This window comes from Marmota marmota, unplaced genomic scaffold (genome assembly GCF_001458135.2).
Source record: "Marmota marmota marmota unplaced genomic scaffold, marMar, whole genome shotgun sequence".
NCBI lineage: Eukaryota > Metazoa > Chordata > Mammalia > Rodentia > Sciuridae > Marmota > Marmota marmota.
Window position 1 is genome coordinate 13,086,787 of NW_025999998.1, and position 25,175 is coordinate 13,111,961.

The 25,175-nt window shown below is 39.1% G+C and overlaps 1 protein-coding gene across 22 annotated transcripts in view; it reads right to left on the minus strand.

Moving 5' to 3' along the window:
• The window catches only part of Trpm3 (transient receptor potential cation channel subfamily M member 3), a 529,872-nt gene that overhangs the window by 374,173 nt on the left and 130,524 nt on the right, over window positions 1-25,175 (minus strand). The window contains exon 1 of one of the 22 annotated variants that reach the window (XM_048806895.1): window positions 4,855-4,879. The exons of the other annotated variants lie outside the window; for them this stretch is intronic. The gene's annotated coding sequence lies outside the window, so the exon portion shown is untranslated. Of the gene's footprint in view, window positions 1-4,854; window positions 4,880-25,175 lie in introns of those variants that run through there. 22 annotated transcript variants of the gene reach the window in all.

A 25,175-nucleotide genomic window follows, 5' to 3' on the forward strand; every position in this document is an offset into this window, starting at 1 on the left:
AGATGATGGAACCTTGTGGGAGAGTTTCGGTCATTGAGGAAAATGCCTTTGAAAGAGGGCATGGGACCCTGGTCTCATCCCCTTTTCTCACATCACCACCATGAGGTGAACAGGTTTGCTCTGCAACATATGCCTGCCATGATAAGCTGCTATCCCTCTTCCCAGAGGTCTAAAAGCAATAGGTCTAAACAACAATGGACTGAAATCTGCAACACTGTGATCCAAAATAAACCTTTCCTCTTTTTAAGTTGGTTATCCCAGGTATTTTGTTATAGGAACAGAAAGCTGACAGTCACTATGCCCTTGGGGTATATTCCTGATGAGCATTGTGGCTACTATGTGATGGCAGGGAACCTCCCTTCTATTTTACATTCCAAGAATGAGATACAGTTTCAAAAAGTGTAGGCTGTTATTGTTGGTATAATTTGTTTGGTTTTGCTCTGTGTGGGCAAGAAACTCTTTAAAGACAGCAAATATGTACACAAATTCATTAGAGATCTTCACTCTTGATTAAAACACTCAATAATTTTTAACTTCAAATACTCTATTGTAATTATTTTTTTATGTGTGTGTCTCAATCCAGTATATCCCTGTTGCCCAATACACTGAGCCTTAATGAATACTTACATTTTAATACAATCAGATAACAATGAAGTTGATGATGATGATGATGATGATGATAATAGTAATAATACTAATACTAATACTACTACTACTAATAATAATAAACACAGCCCTCAACCTGTCCTCTTTGGGCCTCCCACATTCTGAAGTCTGAGTTCCGCATGATGACTTACTGGCAACATGTTCTTGAATGGGGAAAACAGAAAATCTCACTTTTGCTTTGTTTTTAAGAAAGAGAACCAAGGAATACAGAGGAGCATGCTTTTTGGCAGTCAAGGAACCCGTTCCCTTTAAAAAGCAGCCCTCTGCCAAGTTTTTGGCTTCTGTTTATTGTTGTTTTAGAGGTAAACACAATTAAGAAAGAAAATAGCAAGTCTCTAAAAGCACAACTGAACGTTTATGTTTTCCTTCTGAGACTTCTGGGCTTATTTCTGAGCTTTTTCTGTTACTGAACATCGTAACAAACATCACCAAAATAACTCTGCTGCACTATTCTGCTTTGGACAGAGGGGAAAGTTTTAATTTTATGATGTCCATTCTTTTTAGATTGAGATGAAATCAAAGTATGAATACTAATAATTTCCTCTCCCATGTCTGAAGACACAGTTTTGTGTTCTAAAAATTCCATGCTATCAATTCTTACCAGGGTTAAGGTGAAGCTATTTGATCCCATCTTAATTGCTTACCGTAAATAAGCAACTGAGCTAGCTGATGATAGGACTCCCCCTCCCCATGAGGTAATAACCATTTGGGCTTGTTCTTTTCTGAATTCTCTGCATTTGTTTTGCCAGAGAGGTGACTTTGGCTCTTGCCTGTGAGAACTCCCCTAACAATCTCAGTCTACTGTGTGTTAATTCATTGGATTCTTGTGGGTTTTTCTTTTTTTCTTCCTCTTCTTTTCGTTTCACACCTGTGTGGCTCCACAGCTATAGCTAATTCCAATAAAGTAAGTTTCTGATTCAAAACTCGCAGTGTGTGACAACTCATTTCACATTCTGAACAACATGATGGAAAATGGAAAACAACAGGCAGAGTTAATGCACAGCCTCTCAGCTCTGCTATGAACACCATTAATCAAATTGCTTCTGGGTTATCTCCTGTGAGGGACACTACCATCCACACATATGATCTCTCTGGGAGATATTGCACCTTGCATAATCACTTATTACAGACTACTTTTAAAAATCTAAAACATCTTATGATTGGAAAACCCTTGGGAACACCTGGAAACTTCTTTATAGAGGGAGTTCCCAACTCTCTGAATAGCGCATATTTTAATGGATGATGATGATTGCTCTGCAAGCAGAATGTTTATAAATCACCTATGTTTTAAGAGGAATATTGGGAAGCAGAAGTTTCCTAGGCTACTCAGGCTGCTGCTTTCCCATGGTTAGGCAAACACCCACTTGGAGCCAGTTGAGGGACAGGAGGTGTGAGTGGACATGCAGGTGCTTTCTCACGCACACGTGAAACACATGCTGTGTGCTGACAACCCAATGATAGATTCAACACACTCCACGTTGGTCTCATCTCCAAGCTTGTCTGCCCTCCCTTTTACTCCGTGCTTTGCTCACATCTCTCCCCAGATCAAATGAGTCAATGGTTTCTTGCTGTGCAGAATAAACTCAAAGCCTACTGTTTAAATGCCCCCTTTATACGGTACTAATGGAGTGTAGCAGACAGACTAATGATGCTCACACATGCCCACACCCACCTTCAGCCCTGGAACGGAGGAGGAATGTGTGATTTTCTATGGCAAAAGGGACTTTGCAGATGTGATGAAGTTTGCATTCAGATAAGGAGGTGATCCCTGTGGGCTTGGTGTAACTTAGGAATTCCTTTCAGAGGAAGGAGTGAATAGGTGTCAGAGAGTAGATGCAAAGACACAAGCAGAGGGCAGAGTGATGTGCTTTGAAGATGGAAGAAAGAGCCATGATTCAAGAAATGCAGGTGGTCTCTAGAAGCTGGGGAAGGCAGACACAGATCCTCCCCTGGAACCTCCAGAAGGAACACAGCTCTGGTCACACCTTGATTTTAACCAGGAAAACCTGCTTGGGACTTCTGCTCTATAGAGTGCTATAGGATAAATTTGTCTTATGCCACCAAGTTTGTGGTCGTTTGTTATAGCAGCAATAGGAAACCGATACACTCACCTTCTACCCTGTTTCTCCTCCTCCTCTAGAAGTCTTGGGTAAAGTTACATGTTTTCATTTACCGAGCTTTATAGAGCCTGGTGCTGGGGCTCTTATTCATCCTTTCTATATCCTGAAGTGACTCCTGACCTCACTGAACATACCCAGGAATAATTCTGAGACCACCAAAGGTCCTCACTCCTAGTATGTTAGTAATTAACATTGTTATGTTAACACTGCTACTATTATTTTGGACTAACAGGTATCTTTCTGTGACTATATTTTTATCTTCTTCATCAAAAAATTTTTTAACTTCTCTGGATATTATATCATTATTTTCTTGTTTTACTCAGATTCTGTAGCATGATATCAAGGACAAAAAATGTATTTATCAGCTTGGTTTTTGTATTATTTATTATAGTAAATAGTGCTGTAAGAGGGTTTTTAAAAATAAAATGTTCAAGTAGACCCTTTTCTGAGCAACTTTATAGGATGAAACCTGGCAGTGGATTGTCAGAGACTCCCTAATTTTTGAAATAGCTTAGAATGAATCTACAGAGCTGTGATTAATGGGAAATAATGAAAAATTAAAAATAGATCAAAATATTGGTGAGATAATAGGAAAGAAACCGTAGAAACCACCAAAATCCCAAAAGACACTTTCCCAGATAAACCATGATGTGCTTTAGTGCAGGTGTAGCCCTATAATAATGGATATAAGCTTTAAATTTCATGATTTCCAATGCAGCATTTATGTGACCTGTGGCCTTCAAGCTCCATTCTATGCCAGATACTGAGGAAATATTCCAGTAAATAGTGGGTTATAATAAAGTTTCCCCTGCTTTGTTTAGCCAAGAACTTCTACAATGATGAATTGAAAGTCACCGATAATAACCTTTTCTAAAGGATTGCAGTAAAGGGGTTGGGGTTGTGGCTCAGTGGTAGAGTGCTTGCCTTACACATATGAGACACTGGTTTTGATCCTTAGCACCACATAAAAATTAAAAAGAAAAAGTTACTGTGTTCATTTACAACTAAAAATTTTCTTTAAAAAAGATTGCAGTAAAAATTTTTAGGATCTGACTGGATCAGGGGATTGTACATCAGAAATTAAGAGTGCTTAATAAACTGCCTGTGTTGAAATCCTAACTTCCTCTTTCAGTGGTTGGATGAAATTCCAAGTCTCTGTAGCTTCAGTAACTCATTTCTATATGGGGAGGAAATGAATACATCTCCAATCTGGCCGGGAAGATGAAATGAGATAATATATGTAAAATTATCAGCAGAATGCCTGGCACACAACGAATCCTCATGAAAGCCAAATTGTAATTATTGTCATCTCAGAAAACCTTTTTGGGTCACTTACATAATCTTCCAGAGCACAAACCAACTAAACCTGCTTGGAAATGAATGGAGAAGGAACAGTTACTCCATGTGGAAGAAATGGCACAGAGGAGAGCGAGCTAATCTGTACTAATCTGTAGCAATAAGGCCAAACTTTGACCAGTAGAACTCAAGGCTGTGTCAGGTCTCTCAAATGTTTCCAAACCCATTTCATCCTCATCACTGGTATTTCACTGCTCGTGAAAATGCAACTAGGGAGAGGGGAAAAAAAAAACACTCATCTTTTCTGGCAAGTGGGTGGAAGCCAAGCCCTTATATGCTGCATAGTCCAACATCATTATTACAAACACAAAATAAGATCATTTCCCTCAAGGTACAGAAAGGCGTCTCAGTGAAAGTGGTTAGATGCCAAATGATATGTAAAATTTGAGTCCACATGTACAGACTTCTAAAGAAGAAGGCTCAGCACTAAACTGTAATGTTAGAAGTAAGGAAAGTGGCTGCTCTGGAGAGGAGTGAAGGCCAATGTTAGCAGAGGGCCCAGGAGGAGAGTGTGGGGTGGTGACCGACTGCCTTGTGGTGGGTACATGTATTTGTTTGGGTAATAATTCACCAAGTTATAAATTGATTATTTTGTGCATTTTTGTTTAAATACTATATTTGTACCACAATCTTTACAAAAATGAGGCTTGGAAGGTTTAAATCATATGTCTAAATTCATACTGAAAACCTCCAGCAAAGCATACATTCTTACCCATGTTTCTCCGAGTGCCCAAATCTGTATTCATCATCAAAATCTGCACTGTAGAGTGGGTGAATAAAGAGGGATTCTTCTGCATCACAATTAGCCCAAGGATTCAGCTAGAAAACTTCTGTGTGAGGTCAGAAAAACTGTTTTAAAGCAAAATTTGTTAAAAAATTAAAACTAATAAAAGTCAATTATGACCCTAAAGATCCTGTTATTTTTATATGTTTTCTTACAAAATGTGTTTGGTGGAGTTTTTTATCTATCTATCTATCTATTTATTTATTTTTGGCTAGAGAGGTTTTTATCCTCAGTTTTAAATTTTATAGTGCTTTCTTGGAAAATCATCAATAAAAATAAATTTAAAGAGTGATTTCTCAATGGAAAGTGAAATTTTTGTTCACCTAGAAAAGCCATTTCAACGTCATTTGTCCTGTCTGGATTCTCTACTTTGATATATTCATTTTTATACTTATTATTTCTCTTAGTTACAATTAGATATATTTTGACTTGCTTTTGTATGCCTTTTCTCCTACATCATAAACTCTAGGTGGGCAGAGAATATATTTTTTATTTCTCAGTGTCTAACACACAGAATTAGCCTAAGGAAGAGGTTTTGAGTGAATGAAATCATAAATTAATGAGTGAATTAACAGAAAGGAAGCAGAATAAGAAGGCTTCATAAACTATGAATATTTTGGTAGGTGCGATCAGCACATTGCTCAAGTTAAGGCAACAGTATTGATTTCTGGTTTTTCCTCATGTTTTCTCATTCTGTTGTACTTCTCCAGGTGACTGGGCAGGATAGCAAGTGTTCACTGAGCAGTAACTAATCCCAAGCCCAGTGCATGGGGCTGAGAGTAATCTACAAGCCGTTCTGGTTGGAGAACTCACTGGCAAATTTCCAGTTGTATTCCGAGCTGATGTGGATGATTATAAATAACAAGTTTGAATTATAGTGTCAGGTAATTCCTGTCCTTGACTAATTTTCAGAAATCATAATTTGTGTTTGAGTAATGGATACTGTAACTAACTACAAGTTTTAGAAATAAATCACCTTTTGCTTACCAAAGGTTCTGCTTAGGTGTCAAGTTTTATTTTAGCAAATCATAAGAATTTTAAAAATCTACCTTTTCTGGCTGTTTTCTATTATATGAATCAATAAAAATTTGCATCAATCTATTTCTCTGCATCATTTTAAGTCTCTTCCCACAATGTAATGAACACCACATCACATTTATTTGTTTAATCTAATGCTATAAACAAGTACCAGGTAGTGTCTTTGCATCTTTGCTCAACTGTTGCTGATGTTTTGGTTACCTGCTTCTCTAACTAATTCATTCTCCTCCATCTAATTCCTAACTTCTCAGTATAGCTATAGCTACAGCATAACCCCTTCAAACCACAGTTCATGTAGCTCATAAGCCTTCTCCTCTCATAATGTAACATTTTCATTGTCCTGTTTATCCAATAACTCCCTTGTGAAAGCAGTGCTGATATTTTAAACTAGTAAATAACTGTTTTGATTTTAAAATTTTGCAAAAGGCCCTCCCCAATAATTAAATATATGCTAAATTCCTATTAGAAATATTGCATTTCAACACTTTTTTAAAAAGTGACTTTGAATATGAATTCACAGACTTCAATAGAGCTGCAAAGTATGAAAAGTTTAGAACAATCAAGAAGTCACACAGAGAAAATTCATTAGTTTTGCAGTTGTAGTTTTAAAAAGATATGAGAAATTTAAATGTGAATCCATGACCATTAAGTTTAGAAGACCTAAACTTAATGTTTTGGGTAAATTGAATTGTGAGTTCAGAATTGAATTACAAGCAGAACACAAAAGAAATGAAACCTTTTCTTCTTGCAGTTCTTCTGCAACTTGAGGAAATGCTGCTTTTCTTTTAAAACTGTGGTTTTCTCACAAATTTCATTCTAATCCTATTCAACTCAGTGAAATGTGGGACATTTTAATTCTGCATAATTCTAGCTCCTTAGAGACTCCTTCAGAGTCCAAGTTCCTCAGGGACAGTCAGTTCTGAGGCAGATCACAGAACAGAGGCATCCCTCTGTTCTGAAGGGAGGGAGGGTCAGAAAGATTTTGAGAGACCGGAAATCTTGGCCTACATTTGAGAAGGTTGAGTTTGAATAGTAAGACATCAACTTGAAATATGTTTGTTGTTTTTTAAAAATCCAAGGAGAAAAAACCCTTGGGTAGAGTGAGAGCTAAAGTCAAATACAATTTTTTTTTGATCCAAGAAATTGTTTCCTTTGTGAATTTAGTTGTACAAAATAATGTGAATAATCATGCAACTTTATGCAAGCATACAAAGGACTTCATATATATTGGCATTTTTCAAAGTGTGTTCCATGGGACCTGTAAGATATTAATGGATACACTCTGAATAAAGAGGTTCTGTGATAAAATATTTGGGAACTCCCCCCAAGAGTTAAACAAAGTTCAAAAATTTCTTTTAAGCTTTAAATACTTCTTGTCATCCGTGAATATGCATTGAGAACCTCTAACAAGGGGAAATATGGAGCACTTTGCCAATTAATTTTATCACAGAAGTTTTGCCTTCAAAGTCTCAAGGGCCTATCGGTCCCTATCTGTAGTGCACAATGGATAATACAGATTCACAGTATGTGAACTATATTGAAGACTAAATGGTGCTATAAACAAGAACTGTGAGTCTCATAAAATCAAGTCCTCCAGAGAATTGCTCAAATCTCTTATGGAAGCTCTCTAGGTTATACAAATTCTGGTTCCTTGCTTTCATATGAATAAAGATACCATTTACTTTTGCCTTTTCCCATAGGATACAGTATTGCTAATCCTCTTACCCCAAGGATCCTGTCCTTTCCCTGCACTCAAGGGGTCTTGGCGAGTTAGCACACCTGGCATCTCTTGATGAATCTGGTAGGCTCCCTTATGCTGGGATTCGGGTCTCCTTCAAGAGGACATATTCAATATTGAATTGCTCCACATCACTCTGTTAAAAGTGGTGCTGATCATTATTACAGCAAATATGAAATACCTTTTGTGAAACTGTTGTGTGGCTTCAGGGCAGAGGGGAAGAAACTCATAATCATTGCATGCCTGTTATTTGTCATGGACTGTGATGAATCATTTGCATATATTTTCTCATTTGACCTTGATAATCACATAAGTGGACAGTATTATTCTATTTCATAGATAAGGAAATGGAGCCTCCGAGTCTAAATAATTTTTTTTGACTTTATAATGACATAGTGGAAAACATGGATTCTGCAGATAGAACCTCTGTATTGAGATCTCCAGATGGAGATCTGCCTCTTATAAACTGTCATTTTACTTCTTTGTGCCTCAGTTTTCTAGTCTTTATTTAGCATCAACAATCCTATGCCTATCTGTGAAGAAAATTACATTGTAAGAAATTACATCAATAAAATCTCTTAGACTAGTGTTTGACACAGTGAATTGTAACTATTGTCACTACTTATTATATTCTAAGATCATAGTGTTAGTATATGGTAAAGCTTAGGTTTGAAATGAAGTCTGGGTCTTTATGCTGTACAGCAAGATCAGTATCTATGAGGACAATGATAAAACCAGGACGCCAGGGAAAGAGCAGCAGAAAGAGCAAGAACTTTAGCATCAGACAGCTGAATCTGAATCCCCGTAGAAGAGATTACTTACTGTACAGCCTGGGTCATTTAGCTAACCTCTCTAAACCTCAATTTCCTTCCTGATGATGTGGGAAGGTTAGACTCTAGATTGCAAAGCTTTTGAAAACTTAGAGCTAAGGTATGGAAAACATTCCTATCAGAGTGGGTCTTACAAAATGGTTACCTGCATAATAAAAATAAATGGTGCCTACTAGGGTCATATGGAGAAGGAGGTTTGTGAGACCCAGTATCCTAATTCAAATCCTGAGCATTTTCCACTTCCCTAAGGCTGTGTCAGAATCCCTTTAGAGTGATTGAAAAACAAAAGGCAAATTATGACTAATTCCTCAATTAAGTGTGTTTAAAATGCTGTCAGTCACTCCTTCTAGATCTCCATGCTCATTTATTATCATTTGAAATTTTCCAAGGAGAGAACTGGTATGACTGATGGGCCTTTTTGGGGTGGGGGTGGCTACTTTTCTAGCTTTGTTTTTGTCTCCTCTATTCTTTGCTGCTACTCTCCTCTGTGCAGCGATTTCTTTGACTGTTTTGAGCTTCACATTATTGTTATGAACACCATTTTGTCCATCATCTTGTGTTCCATGTATACTAACCACAGTAAACTGTAAGGGACTGAAGCTACAAGGAAAGCCAGGAGGAAGCCGGGTGCAGCAGCGCATGCCTGTAATCCCAGCGGCTGGGGAGGCTGAGTCAGGAGGATCTTGAGCTCAAAGCCAGCCTCAGCAATGGCGAGGCACTAAGGAACTCAGTGAGATCCTGTCTCTAAATAACGATACAAAATAGGGCTGAGGATGTGGCTCAGTGGTTGAGTGCCCCAGAGTTCAATACCTAGTACAAAAAATAAAAGAAGGAATAATAATAATAATAATAATAATAATAATAATAATAATAATAGCAGCCAGAAGGAAATGGGGCAAAGTGAATTCTTTCAGGCAGTGAAGCTCATCTGCATGGTAAACCACTGACCTAATAAGATGCACCAGCTGGAAAGACCATTGGGGTGACATCTCTGACTCTTGCAAACTGTGTCACTTCCCCTCTTTGTGTCTCAGTTTCCTCACCCATAAATAGCATCTTAATACTATAGCCCTTGGGACACATCCCTGTCCTCATCCTCATCCTCATCCAACTTGCCGAGAGATTTCAGCAAAGAGAACATTTGAAGAAGGGCTTGTCGCCTACAGTGTTGTATTTGAAAAAGAAAGTTCCACAATATGACATTCAGAATTTTATAAAAAGAAAAATCCAAACTGAAAATAGAATGGTTTTTTTTTTTCCTTAGACTGATTTGGTAATCAAACGAGAACCACACTGGTATAAAACTATTCAGAGTTTGTCTTCTTTAATCCCACATAGTGTACTATACATTTGATGCTATGTTTGGTTATGGGAGGCTGCCTCAGACACTACCAGGGGATGATGGCATGTCTACTATTTCAATTTTATAAAATGTGAAAAATACTGACTTACGAGAGACTAGATCCAAAAGATTGTGGGTCTGTATGATAAGAAATTTGTTTGTATATTAAAGGTTGGTCTCTTCCTTCTTCCACCAAGGTATGGCAGGTTCCTCCCATACCTGCCCCCTCCTGCCACCATATTGAGCTGACCACAAGGCGTTTCCTGCTACCACAACTCTAGGCAGCATGTTAATATAGTTGAAGCTCATAATTATAAATGCTTTTTGTGTCTTTTTTATTCCTTTGGTGATTCTTCTTCTGATTGTTATTATTATATTACTCACCCTCCTAGGCTCTTCATTCCCTGCTAAGACCTCTCTCTGCTCACTATTCTGTTCAAACCTGCCTAGAATCATGGTGTGAAAAATGGCACCAGCATTTCTATTAGGGAGGTAGCTTTCTTTTTGGGCGAAAATATATTCCTTAGAAGAAGAAAGTGAGATTCCCTGAGGGTATAAGTGTAAGCAGGAACTTATGAAAGAAAAAGAGAAAGTTAAATGGTAGGGCATGAGAAAATGAGACCAATTTGTGTTCTGGATTTTATGAGAAGAATCAGGGAGTGGAGTAAATGAGTAGAGGTAAAGAACAATTTAGGAAGTGAATTGTACTGGGGATAATTACAGTAAAATGCCTTGTGGTCAAAAGAACACTGAAGGTCAAAAATGTCTAGAATTTGATATTAGACCAAAGGAATGGATCATGAGATGACTGACTAGTAAAATTTTACTGAGTTCTGTTGCCTTGTGGATGATTTATGGAAGAGGAGTTTGGGCGTGTATGGGCGATGTATACAGAAATCAAGGAAGTGCCTGGTTTCCATAGTGTCCATGTGAGAGCAGAAACAGCATATAGAGATGCAAGCCCCAAAGACAGAGGTGACTATCGTGGTATCAGTGCACAGCCTTTACAAAAGACACTGCAAAAGGGATCAAGGACCTGCACATAAGAGCAAACTACTATCTTTAAAAAGTAAGTTTTCATAACCTTGGATTAGGTAACATTAAAAGCGAAAAAAACAACTGGACTTCATTTAAATTAAAAACTTTTGTGCAAAGAATGCCATCAAAACAGTTAAAAGAAAAAACTCTGGGTAGGATGTAGGACTTGAGGGGATGGAGACTTGGTGGTTAATGGGTACAAGGATGTAGCTGGACAGAAGAGTCACTGCCAGAGTTCTACAGCCCAGAAAACCACAATGGAGTATTTCAAAATAGCCAGTACAGAGAATTTTCAATGCTCTCACCACAAAGAAATGATATGTCTAATGTGCTCCATATGCCAATCACCTTGGTCTAATCATCATACATCATATACATGTATTAAAACAGCACATGGTACCTTATAAATATGTATGATGACTATGTGTCAATTAAAAATAAAATGTATTGGGCCAGGCATGGTGGTACACACCTATAATCCCAGCAGCTCAGGAGTCTGAGGCAGGAGGATCACAAGTTCAAAGTCAGCCTCAGCAAAAGTGAGGCACTAAGAAACTCAGTGAGACCCTGTCTCTAAATAAAATACAAAAGAGGACTGGGGATGTGGCTCAGTGGTTGAGTGCCCCTGAGTTCAATCCCTGGTACCCCCTCCAAAAAAAAAAAAACATATTGTAAAACAGTAGAAAGATATCCATAGAATGAGAGAAAATATTTACAAAGCAATCATTTGATAAGGAACTTGTGTTGCTTGTATTACCCTCACTGGGTCTCTCAGTCAACCTTTTGTGTTCCATCCTTTACAATGGTCAGGACACAAAGTGGAGTTTTGTTTTTGTTTTTGTTTTCAGAGTGCTAGGGATTGAACCCAGGGTCTTGTGCACACTAGGCAAGTGCTCTACCACTGAGCAACATTCTCTACCCTTGACTTGACAAGGAACTTGTGTACATAACATACAAACAACTCTTGCAACTCAATGATAAAAAGACAGCACAATCTAAAAAAGGATAAAGAACTTAAATAATATTTCCTTAAAGAAGATAAACAAATTTTCCATAAGCACATGAAAAGATGCTTATCATTAGTCATTAAGAAAATGCAAATCAAAACCATAAAGAGATGTTATTTAATTACCCACTAGAATGGTTACAATGAAAAAAGGCAGACTGCAGGAATAGTGATGTACTCGTATAATCCCAGTGACTCAGGAGGCTGAGGCAGGAGGATCACAAGTTCAAAGCCAGCCTCAGCAATTTAGTGAGGCCCTAAGCAACTTTGTGAGGCTCAGTCTCAAAATAAAGAATGAAAAAGGCCTGGGGATGTGGCTCAGTGGTTAAGTGCTTCTAGGTTCAATTCTAGGAAGGAAGGAAGGAAAGGAAGGAAGGAAGGAAGGAAGGAAGGAAGGAAGGAAGGAAGGAAGGAAGGAGAGAGAAAAGAAAAAAGAGTGAGTGGAAGGGAGGGAGAGAAATGAAGAAAGAAGTAAGAAAGGAAAGAAAGAAGCAAGCAAGCAGACAATAACAATGGATGGTACAGATGTGAAGAAATTTGGATCCTAATCCATGGTTGGTGAGGAGGTAGAATGGTGCAGCTGCTTCAGGGAATAGTCTGACATTTCCTCAAAATGTAAAATGGAGTAACTATGTGACTTGGCACTTATATACCCAACAGATTAAAAGCACATGTTCATGTAAAACCTTGTGAACATGGATATTTATAGCAACATTATTCATAATGAAAGCAATTTCAATGTAAATCAGTGGGTGTAGTATATCATTTTATACAATGGAATACTCTTTAGCCCTCAAAAGGAATGAAGTTGTGATATGTATGACAACATAAATGAATCTTCAAAACATCATGCTAAGAGAAAGAAGCCATACACAAAAAGCCACACCATATATAATTCCATTTTTATGTGCAATGCTCAGAATAGGCAAATCTATAGAGAAAGAAAGTAGATTAGTGTTTTCCAGGGGCTAATTGGTATGGTTTTTCTTTTGGGGAGAATGAAAATATTCTGGAATTAGATAGCAGTGATTAAGCCCAACTCTGGGAATATACTAATATTTACTAAATTGTACACTCTAAAAAAAGAACTTTACAGAAGGTGAATTGTGTTTCAACAAAGCTGATTATATAAGAATAAGAGCATCCATGCTATAGGAGTTTGGTGAAGATCTAAAAGGCAGCTTCACACTTGAAACACTGAAGGGTTTTTTTTTTTTCCCTCTACATCTCAAGGGACACAGAGACCTCAGATGGTATCTGGCTTATATTGCTTCTAAGGTTTCATCCAGTAAACATTATTCAGCTGGGTGCCCATTCAGTCTACCAACATTATTATTTTCTGGGGAAGCTGGGATATCTAAAGCATTGGAAGCATCAGTCGAGAGAAATGTGGTTTCTGCCTTCTATTGTTCTGACTTTGGAACCTAACCCTGGTCTTAAGACACAATCATACTCTTAATACTCTGTTTTTCAGATATAATATGTACATGATGCCCTTTTAAGCATTTTAATATTTATGCTTTCAATCATCATTATTACCAATATAAAGATGAAATAATTAGGGCCAACTACCTTTTTAAGTAGCACAGAGGCAACCCTGGAATTTGGGTTTTCAGCATCTAGTCATCTCTTATTACCTACAGCTACTTAATTCAAATGATTGCCTTTCTTATCACATCAATGACAGGATGTGGGTGGTTAAGATCAGCAAGGTCTCTCTCAGCATAAGACATAGGTCAAGGAGGAGTAAGGTAAATTTAGCATCCTCTCCTGAGCCCAAACCTTAGGAAGTGAAAGTTTTGTTCCCTGTGAAAGACAACACAGAGCAAGGAAGCTCAACTTGTCCCAGGAGGTCTGCAGCTAGTGATTTCTGGGCCAGATGCATCAAGAACCATGAAAGAAAGACACTCACATGACACCAAGTCACCAGGAAAATGTTCAAAGTTTGTGATGAAGTCAAGAGGGTCAAAAGAATCCTAGCCCATCTAAGACACAGCCTATCTAGGCAGCAGAGGTGTGCGTAGTGTGGAGTCGGCTACCGATGCTCCCCCGGTGAAGATTTTTGAGTCCTACTCCAGATTACTGAATCAGACAGTTCTCAGAGAGTCTCACATAATGTGTGATTTGAGGATATCTTCCAAAGAAGCTCATTTCTTTGAAAGTGCATATGTCAATGGAATGCCAGTATAGTATGGTGGTTAGGGGGATGGGTTCTGGAACCACACTGCTTTCGTGAAATGCCTGGAACCTTGCTTTACTAGCTGTGCAGCCTTGGGCAAGCTGCTTAATCTCTTTATGCCTCCATTTCTTTGTCTGTAAAAATGTGCAAAATTATAGTCCCCAACTCACTGGATTATTATGAGCAATAAATGAGATAATGTGCCACTAAACTGGTATCTGGGGAGGGTTTCATGAGTAATAATGACCTCTTGAAGAGTTCTTGCTTGAGAAGGAAGGACCCTCCATGCTGCTATTGATGGACAATGGGACAATCTCTTAGAGTTTCATTTTCTTCATTTGTGAATCAGTACTATGTAAAAAAAATGGAGACCATTTTTTTTTTCAGGACAGAAATTTATAAAACACACAAAAAAATGTAAGAAATACACATGAATAAAAAGACTCTAAGACATTTTCTTACTGTGTGTTGGGAGGAAAATGGGTGCCTCTGTAGAAACCATTTTTCACTCCAACACCCCCTGCCCCACAAACCAGTTCTCCCTCTGCACACCAACTGGGTGTCCAATAGTTCAGTTCAGATCTGACATGAACTACCTGGAGTCAGCACATACCCCTTAGGGAAAGGCTCAGTCCCATAAGACTGCCCCCACTTCAGACAACAACTCCAAGTCAGCTGTATTTCTGAGTGATCAGCTGGCTACGAAGTCAGAGGCTGTGTTAGCTTTGCATCACTGTGACCAAAATACCTGACAAGAACAACATAGAGGAGGGAAAGTTTATCTTGGCTCACAGTTTCAGAGATTTAATCCATGGTGGGCTAACTCCATTCCTCTGAGCCCAAGGTGAGGCAGCACATGTGGCAGAAGGGTGTGGTGGAGAGAAGCTGCTCAGGACATGGCAGTGGGGAAGCAGAGGGGAGGAGGTTGCAGGAAGATGAAGCCTTCTAGGGCAACCCCCAGGGACCCACCTCCTCTCTCCACGCCTCACCAGCCTACAGTTACCACCAGCTAGTCCATTCAAACTTGGATGGACTGATTAGGTTACAGCTCTCACAATCCAATCTTTTCACTTAAGACTATTCACCCGCAAAATGGAAGAGATGCAGAGGACAAGGTGTTTGAGAAGGAACACAGAGCTCCCAGGCCCTTCCTGGGAGTGCCAGCATCTTCCTGTGTTCAGCAACCTAGAAGCTCTCTAAGACCTATGGTTAAGGGTGTATGGAGGCTCTACAATGGGGGCATGATTGCTTAAATCATTGGCAACATACAATCGAGTCAGTCCCTCTCTCCTCCCTGGAGGTCAGGGGTGGGGCTGGAGGTTCAGTGCTGTAGTAGTGTTTTGGTCTTTCTGGTGACAACCCCCATCCTGAAGCTATCTGGGAGCCCACCAACAGTGGCCTCCTTAGAATAAAACACTCCTGTTCCCCAGGAAACTCAAACACTTTCAGAAGCTCTGTGTCAGGAGTCAGAGACAAAGACCAAATATAAATTTCCAAAAATCACAGTCACCAAAGCTGGCTACAGTGCAGCTCAGCTTAACCTGCACATGTGAAATGAAAATGTCCCAGATGCAGCTCAGGGCTACTGTCTGCTTTATGTGTTCAAGTCTAAAGCAAATGCAATACAGCAGGTGGAGTTTAAGAAAAACTAACCCATGGTGACTTCACTCTCCTTTGATCTAGTACGATTTACTAGAGTCAGTTAACATTACTCACAAAATTTCTTAAGGGTTTTCCGCTTCTCAAAACTTGTGTTCTTTCTTTTCCAGCAGAAATCCTAATTATTTAGTGCATCTGCAACAGAGTTGCTTTTAGTATTTCAGATATATGGATCATGGAGTTATATCGAGTGCTTTGTTTGTAACTTAAATTCCTGAAACACTGTCTCCACACACACAAAAAAAAAGTAGCATAACTCCCACCATGGGGCAAGACATTTCAGTTTGTGTTAATTTGCCATCAAGACAATTTGAATTGTTTCATAAAACATAAGTAGCATGAAATGAAAACATATTACTTTTGATGGTAGGCAGCTTGTTTTTCTGTGAGGAAGTTTTTCTCATGGCTATAGGTTCACTGGTGTCCTGAAAGTCTTTTCAACACAAAATACAAAAATACAGAAGTTGACACCACCCATATAATCCAGAAAAATGTCACCCTGATACCTGTTCTGAAAATGACAGAGAAACAAACACTAAAATGAGATTCCCCACCCCCCTCCTCCAATCAGGGAAGAGGGAAAATCAGAAGATTGAGGGTTATTATGCTCACAGGTACCTAGAGATGAGTTATCATGAGGGAAACCTTTTTCTACCACAGAAACAATTTCTAACTAATACAATGGCTTCTGAGGTTGAGTTGGGTACTGCTTCCTGATACCAGTGATAAGTCAATATAGAAGGGTCCCTTTGAGCTAAAATAGTACATGGTTTCAATGGCTCAACCTTATCTCCTCTTACACCTCCCCACTTGCCCAGGAACATCATCAAACCTAGAGAGCCAGAGGGCAGTGGATTCATCTACTTACCAAATATTAACTGCTTGCTTACATGTGCCACAGCATTTTGAATACAAAGTTGAATGACGATGTCCTGCTGGATTTCTAATTCAACTTCACTTCTCCCACTTCATTCTGAGGCATTTCTATGAAATCTATAATGTCTCATAAAATCATCTAAAGAATCATCTCAGGTCTTTTTTTATACCTAACTAGATTGGTAAAATTCAGGAAGCCACTATATGCAAAATGTGAGATTCTGTACTTCTTCTTTTGTTGACTAAGAGTTGTCTACACTTCAGTGGGTGTCAACTGCTTTTGTAAGAGGCTTTCTCTCATATCTCATGAATTATTGGTCTTATCTCGAGAAACCTGCTTCCTGTGTAGCCTTCTTCTCCACTGATGAATGAATGCTCCATTTCTTTTCCCTTCCTTGGGCTAAAAACAAAAATCCTGTTAAGTGGTCCTTGACTTATGGTCCTTATGGCTCACATTTAATTGGTTAGAAGTCTTTCCAAATATGTCTGGGATTTGATCTCTACTCCCTACCTCACCTAATTACCATCTTATGTCCAGGTAATGACAGTAGCTTCCTACAAGGTCCTTCTCCTCCCATCTTTGGCCTCTTAGAGATTATTCTCAATAGTACAGGCAGAGCAATCAGTGCAAAATATAAGTTAGGTCTTGCCATTTCTCTTCCTTTACACATGCAACAGATCACCATCATTTCAGTCACTGTCCAAGCCAAGGTCCGCCTTACCTCTCTAGCTTCACCTCCAACCACTTCCTGCTTACTCACTCCATTCTCATGCCAGCTGCCTCTTTGCTGGCAGTGACCATCTCAGGTTCATTTTCTAATCCAAGACACTTGCATTAGTCATTTCTGTTCATTTGCCTAGAATATCCTTCCCTTGGGATTGTCATATGAATTCCTTCAAGTCTTTGCTCAAAAGTCACCTTCCTGAGGTTTGTCTGTTTCAAATTGTAGCCTTGCCCCCTCTCCACCTGTGCCAGCATACCCACTTCTACTGACCTGCTTGATTTTTCCTCCATGGCATTGAACACTTTCTTGCCTATTATATAATTTACTTTTTATGCATTTTGCTTAATATCTGGTAACCCTGTGTCATGACATTGGTCTTGCCACTGAATTTTAAGCAGAAGTGGAATATGTCACTTCCAGGTTAGAGCATTTAAGTACTGAAGTGAGACACCCTAAGACTCTCTTCTACTTTCTATATGAAGATCAGCAGTATGTGGATGGCAATTTTGGTCCTTGAGCGACTCTGGTAAGTAGAACGCCCCCACACTCCTACTCCATCAAATTGTGATAGACGAAGCATGAGCAAGAAATAAACTTTTGCTGTCCTAAGTCACTGAGATCTGGAGACTATTCCATACTATAATATAATGAACCTACTCTGAATGACATATGGAAAATGGTGACATTACTTGCCCAGTGTCATACGTCTGGGAGATTCAAAGATTCCTCTATTCTCATACATATTTTTGACAATGTGTTGGAAAACCAATAGTCTGAAAGTCAAATAATATACTTGCATACTTTAAACTGAGGTCCATTCCCAAGGAACAGAAGCATTTTATGAAATCTGACATGTGGCCTGTGCAGATGCTTCTGCTTCAGACACAGGCAACCAGCCAAGAGGTGGAAACTGACAGTCAACTAGGCTCAGTAGACATGACTATTCACTGAGAGGCTGATGAGGACCGTCCCCACATTATGCTTTTCCACTTTGTAAGAAACTGCATTAAATTGAGTTTTGGTTAATCTCTCCAACAAGCCACCTTCAGGGCTGGGTTGATAAGTTCTATCATTCTCAAACTTCAGTATATACGGGAATCACCTGAAGGATTTATTAAAACACAAGCTACCAGGTCACTTGGCCTGAGAATTTGTATTTCCTGTATGTTCCCAGATGATTCCAATCTCCTAGTATAGCAACTCATTTTGAGAATTTCAGAATTAGATTTAACAATAAGCAGACCAAGTATCAACTCCCCCTATAGAGAACAGAGAAAAAAATTAAGAACCTGATGTTTATTTAAAAAAAAAAAACATAAGTCACCATAGGAAAATAACATTCTTATCCCTCTTTCAGGTTTTAGACTAGAGCAATCACACTTTCCCATTTGTCCAGGAAATTTCTGGTTTATTCTGTTGTCCTGACCAATGTGAATCACTTCTTTCATCCTCACCAGTATCAAGGTTTGGATGATGAATTATATGGCCTCTCCACTTACAGTTTTTTTACATGTTACAGTTTGATTTACATGTAAGAAATGGTTATATAATGGCATTAAGGTTTAGAGCCTTAAAGGTCTTAATTTCAGGCAACTTGAAGTTCTGGGGAGAAGGAAGCTTGAGGATCAGTGACTCTAGGTTCTGATCTCTGGATCCCTTTAGGTTTCCATGGGACCAGTGAGTGGTAGGTAGGAGCAGGGATGGAAATGGGAGGAGGGGAGGTAAGCCTGGGCTCCCCTCCCCTCCTCCTACCTGGCAAGCATCCTGTAAGAGGTACTCAGTTGATTTATGCAACACAAAATGTGGTACCAGAAAGGCTCCTGGGTGCCAATGTCTAATGCTAAAAACACTGATTATTTAAAAAAAAAAGTCTTAATCCAGGCACCATCTGCAACAGTGGGAACAGAAGAAGGACTGGTTTTCCTGTTAATGGGACCACTGACATTTTATTCTCCTGACTGGCCCTGAAGCCTTACAGAAACAATTATGTGCTTTTCCCAGCCTTCCTAATAGTCTTTTTGGAGGTCCATGTTGCGAGACTGGGATATCTAAAGATGAAAGAGGGCAAGTCTGTAGGGGCACAGTTGCAGCCCACATGATGAAGCCCCACAGAGACCACCATCTTTTGGGGGCAGAGGGAATGGGTCTTCTGGCATAAAGCACGGAGCGTGTATGTGCTGGGCCAAGGTGCCGCAAGAGGCATGGTCCTTCCATCCCCTTTTAACAGCATCTAATTACTTCCAGATTTCTCCCAGAGTTTTTCAATGTGCTGATTAAGGTAGTAGGAAAGGCATCATCTACTCCCCAGGATTGTGTTTTGTTGTTGTTTTTCCTTCCCAGTACTGGAGATTAAACCCAGGGTACTCTACCATTGAGCTACATTTTCAATATTTTTTACTTTTTATTCTGAGACAGGGTCTTGCTAATTCACTCAGGCTGGCCTTGAATTTCAGATCCTTCCACTTCAGCCTGCCCAGTAGCTGGGTTGATTACAGGTATGTACCACCATGCCCAGCACTACCTGATTCTTGATAACTGCAGGTGCCCTCACTTGAAACAACTAACTGATGACCACTCACTACAGCTGTAGTCTATAGAAACGCTACAGAATGTGAAGCACCCATGCCTAATCATCATATTCTCTCTACTCTGAGTTATTGGATTAAATTTACTCCAATCTTATCCAAAATAACCCTGATCTTGCAGTCTTGCTTTATCTGGGTCCCTGGTTTCCGTTAAATGGAAGTTTAGGAGAGACAAAAGGGAAAAGGAAAAGGAGATATGCATAAAAGTGAAAAAAAAAAGGCAGAAGACATTTGTCATTGCTAAATTGAAAGAAATCGATTTCACTTGTATTTAGTAGGTAGTTGCTTTACATAAATATTGTGCTCCTTGGAGTAAATAAAGTTAAACTGACAACCTTTGCCTTGTGGGAGTTTTATTCTAACATGGGGGACCTCGATTCCACAAGCACTCTTCCTAACTGCCACCACCTACCCCCACAAACTGTCACAGTCTACTCAGGCTGGTATGATGAAATATAGACTGTGAAGCTTAAATAACAAATTTTTTTTTTTTTTACAGTTCTGGAGGCTAAGTCCAATATCAAGGTTCTGGAAGGATTTGGTTTCTGGGGAGGGCTTTTTTCCTGGCTTGTAGATGGCCACCTTCATGCTGTGTTCTCCCATGGCAGAGAGGGTGGAAGAGTGGAGGACAGGGAAGGAGACCATCTGTCTCCCTCTTCTTAAAAGGCCACAGCCCTATCAGAAGAAGGCCCTCCGACCTCATTAGTCTTAATTATCTCTCAAAGACATCTCCAGATAAGTCACTATGGGGGTTAGGGGCTTCAACATGTGAATTCTGAAGGGATACAAACCAGTCTGTAACATGCATGTGCTCACATGTATGCATACACACACGGAGCACAGCACACTAATCAAGAGCTGACACTTGGTAAGTGCACCACTCATGGGATACTGATACTGTGGACAACATGTCTGGGTCAGGCTGTGTGGTGACACTGGGAGACATGCCTGTAGCCAGCTAGAAGGAGGAGAGGTCAGCCTCCCTCTTTTCATTGAGCCAGGAAAGTCTTTCTGGGGGTACCAGGATTTCCGGAGATTTCTGGAGAGCAGGAAGACAGATTTGAGTGATAATATAGAGAATGGTAAGAGCAGAGGGAGAGGCAGCCTAAGAGAGATCAGAGTGGCAAGCAAGAGAGAGGAAGGAAGTGGGCGGTGGGGTGAGAGTTTTCATTTGTTCCCTTTGCTTTTCTAAAAAAAATTTTTTTTCCATCATGGTTTTCCTTTGTGTTCCTGATGTAGGGAGCTAATCAATGCCGGCTGTGTGCGTAGGTGTTCATTTCTCCAACTCCCTCTGCTCACTTCTGTCGGCTGCACCCTGGGGTTCTAAGGCATCTGCTGCACATTCTTATTTTGTTCCAGTCTCCATCCATATCTGAATGTCTCATCCTTCCATGCTCATGCTTCTTATTTCCCTCTTCTTGATTTTCCACCCCCAGTTTGATCAGTAGCATCCTGGCCCCTGCCGACACCACCCCAGTTTTCAACTACTTTACCTTGAATGTCTTTCTAGAGGTGGGATGAGAGATAATTAAACATTGGCTCAACTTTTTAAATGTAGGAACCCAATCTTTGGGTACATTGTACCACTTTGCCTGAACCTCTAAAGTGGATGTTGTTTCAGCCTAGAGATAGACATACATTTCTCCCTTTTGTATCCTCTCCTATGTGTTAGGACCTAGGAAGTGCCTAATAAATCTAAAGTAATGTCAGTGCACACATGTATGTATACACATGCACAGCTTCACATGAGAAATGTGTCATCAAAGAAGTTGATTCTCATTATCCTGAGCTTTGAACCCAATAAACTGTATGCCAATCCTCTGTTGCCCCATCCCCCCACCCCCGACTCATTCACTTCACTGAGAAAGATGACAATGCGATTCAACCCAGAGCTGTGCAAGTCTTGCCTTTAGAGCTACAGTATAGGAAAACATCACTGTTTATTTCTTCTGCAGTTTTATGGCACAGAATAGCTTGGGAATGGGAGAGTAAGAGCACAATTAGGACTCTCCCTTTGATTTAGGCCACTGTCTCCAGAAATTTCCTTAATAAATTATTAATATTATGCTTGGGAATACACGATTAGCCCATTAGCAAAGACTTTTTTACTGCCTCAGTTGAAAAGGAGATAGAAGATGTGTCATGTTGGGAAGGAGGGAGTCAGGCAACGTCTGGGTAAGTACAGCTTAAGAGAGACAGCTGCAAGAACTGGGAGGTCCCTGAAAGTCACTTTTGCTGATATCACAACATTGCCTGAGTAGGTCTTGGATCTGGTTCTGACTGCATCATTTCCTAGCAGGGGCTGCTTTAGCAAGTGATCAAACCTCTTGACATCTTGGGTACCTGAGTATGTTATGGGGATAGTGATTATATCTAAATAGTATGGGCATATTCAGAGGATGAGATGAAGTGGTGTAGGTGCAGTGCTTTAGATAGGTTTGATTGTGTCCTCCAAGGGTTCATGAGTTGGAAGCTTGGTCCCAAGTATGGAGACCTTTAAGAGATGGAGCTATGGAAAGGGCACTGAGTCACTGCAGGTGACACATAGGGAAGGAATTAAGGTAGTTATCACAGATCCCTGAGTTTTTTTCAAGAAGACTGCTATAAAAAAGAGCAAGATCAGCTCGTCCCCTCACTCTTGTTTCCATTCTCACCATGTGATCTTGCTCTCAAAGCACTCCTACCATGATGCTATCAGCCAGGATGTGACCTAGCCAAGAGGGCCCTTTCGAGAGCTTATGCTGTTTTTGCCTACAAAACTGTAAGTTAACCAAACGTCTTTTATTTATAAAGTACTCTCAGCATCAGGCATTTCATGATAGTATCAGAAAATGAACTGATATTGTTGCTACCATGCAAGAATGGTACTGTTATTTCCCTCATTAGATTTTAAAACAATTCTAAGACACATGAAGAGAAACTTTATAGAAAAGCAAAAAACATAGAAACATCCTATTTTCTTTTATTATCATGGTTACCTTTCAAGCAGCATCATTTAACAGATGAGAGGTCAGTTCCTTTCAAGGGAACTTCCTGGATGATGGAGATGTTCCATGTCTGTGCTGTCTCTGTCCATTATGATAGATTTTCCCAGAGTGAGCACTTGACATATATCCAGAGTGACTGAGAAATTGACTTTTTATTTTATTTAAGTTTAATTAATTTTCATTTACATTAAGTACACTTAACATTACAGGAATATATGATAAGTATAATAAAAATACCTTCCTACTTGTCCCAATAGTTGAACAGTATCATATCCATTAAACTTAATTAAAATTCATGGACTCTGCTAAATCAACACAAAAACAATGCTGGCATAACTATGGCAACAACAACACCAGTAAAAACAAAAACTGATATGTATTTTAAAAATACAAAATGGCCTTAACCTTTAGCCAAACACTAGACCTAGTAATTAACTGAAGAATCTAAAATCTGTCCAATCCTTTTATATGGTTTTCAAAGATAATTCTGGCTTCATGTAAATTTGGCATTTTCTACCAAATTTTGAACACAGGTTCTGAATAAGATGCAAATTCTATGTACTCTGATGTTGATGGTAATGGAAACATACTGAACATTTGGAATATTCTGCCTCATTTTCTCATTATACCCTTTTATTTCTAAGATCTCTAAAATCTATTATATTGCTCAGTATTTCATAAATCAAAATATTTTTCAAGTGAAGTGATCATTTTATTACCATAAAAATTATGTTCAAATGACTGCTTCTGGTAATTTCTTGAAATTTTAAGACCAGATACAACATACATATGTACATACAACATATATACAACACATTCACACATATATGCTGATACGTGGCTAAAAAACACACACATCAGGCACACACCTGTAATTCCAGTGGCTTGGGAGGCTGAGACAGGAGGACCACAAGTTTGAGGCCCACCTCAGCAATTTTATGAGGCTCTAAGTAACTTAGTGAGACCCTGTCAGTGGTTAATTGCCACTGGGTTCAATCCCTGCAAACAACAAAAACGAAAACAAAAAGTAAAGCAAACAAATACACACACACACACGTGCACGCGCACCATGCACACACACACACACACATACACATCAGTAGTTATGATTTAAAAATGAAGGAAGCTCTTTGAGAATACAATCTGGGAAAAGAAGATCAAAGAGGTTTGTTCTTACTGCTGTGATTCTTCTGAAAAACATACACAGTATAAGGTATTGTTAATGTGATAACCTATCAACTGGAACTTTCTATTAAGTAGTACTTCTGTGCATCAATGGAATAGAAATTAATCATCTGTTAAATCATGGAATAACTTCAGTTTTTTTTTCAAATTTTAATAGTATATTAAAATGTTCATAATTTAAAATCCTATTAAATTTTTATTAATAACTCAGGCATGTCATGTAAATAATTTAAAAACATTTCAACTATGACATAGAAGAGTGGTTCTCAAATGTCAGACTGAGTGGACTTCATAAATATTTGTTATCATTTCCTGGAAAAATGAGAAAAATCAAGACCTAAAAGATTGTCTTTTATTTATTCTGTATTCACATTCTTCTAAATTTTTTGGTATAAAAACATCTGTTCCAGGGCTGGGGATGTGGCTCAAGCAGTAGCGCACTCGCCTGGCATGCGTACGGCCGGGGTTCAATCCTCAGCACCACATACAAACAAAGATGTTGTGTCCGCCGAAAACTAAAAATTAAATATTAAAAAATTCTCTCTCTCTCTCTCTCTCTCTCTCAAAAACAAAACAAAAACAAAAAACAAAAAAACAAAAAAAAATCTGTTCCATTTTTTTTTTTCTCTTTTTGCCATACTGGAGATTGGTTTTCCACCACTGAACTACATTCCTAGCCCTTATTATTATTATTTTTTTTTTTTTGAATTTTGAAACAGGGTCTTGCTAAGTTGCTAAGGCTGGCTTCAAACTTTCAAACCTCTTGCTTTTAGCCTCCTGAGTACCCTTGAGGATAGGCATGCACCACACCCAGCTCAATATATGTTCTGAGAATAATCAAGTTTATGTCAGCCACAGAGATTCTTTGGGATTTCTGGGGAACATTATTATAAAGCAATCATTCCCGAGCCACAGTCTATTAAATTGGGGTATCTTTAAGGAAAGCCTAGAAATAAGCAAGTTTAAGATATTTGCCACAGATTTACGTGCATCCTAGTGTTTGGGAGCCTCCACTATGGAGTAAAGCATGTAGGCCTTGAATTCAGACACCTTTAAGTGTG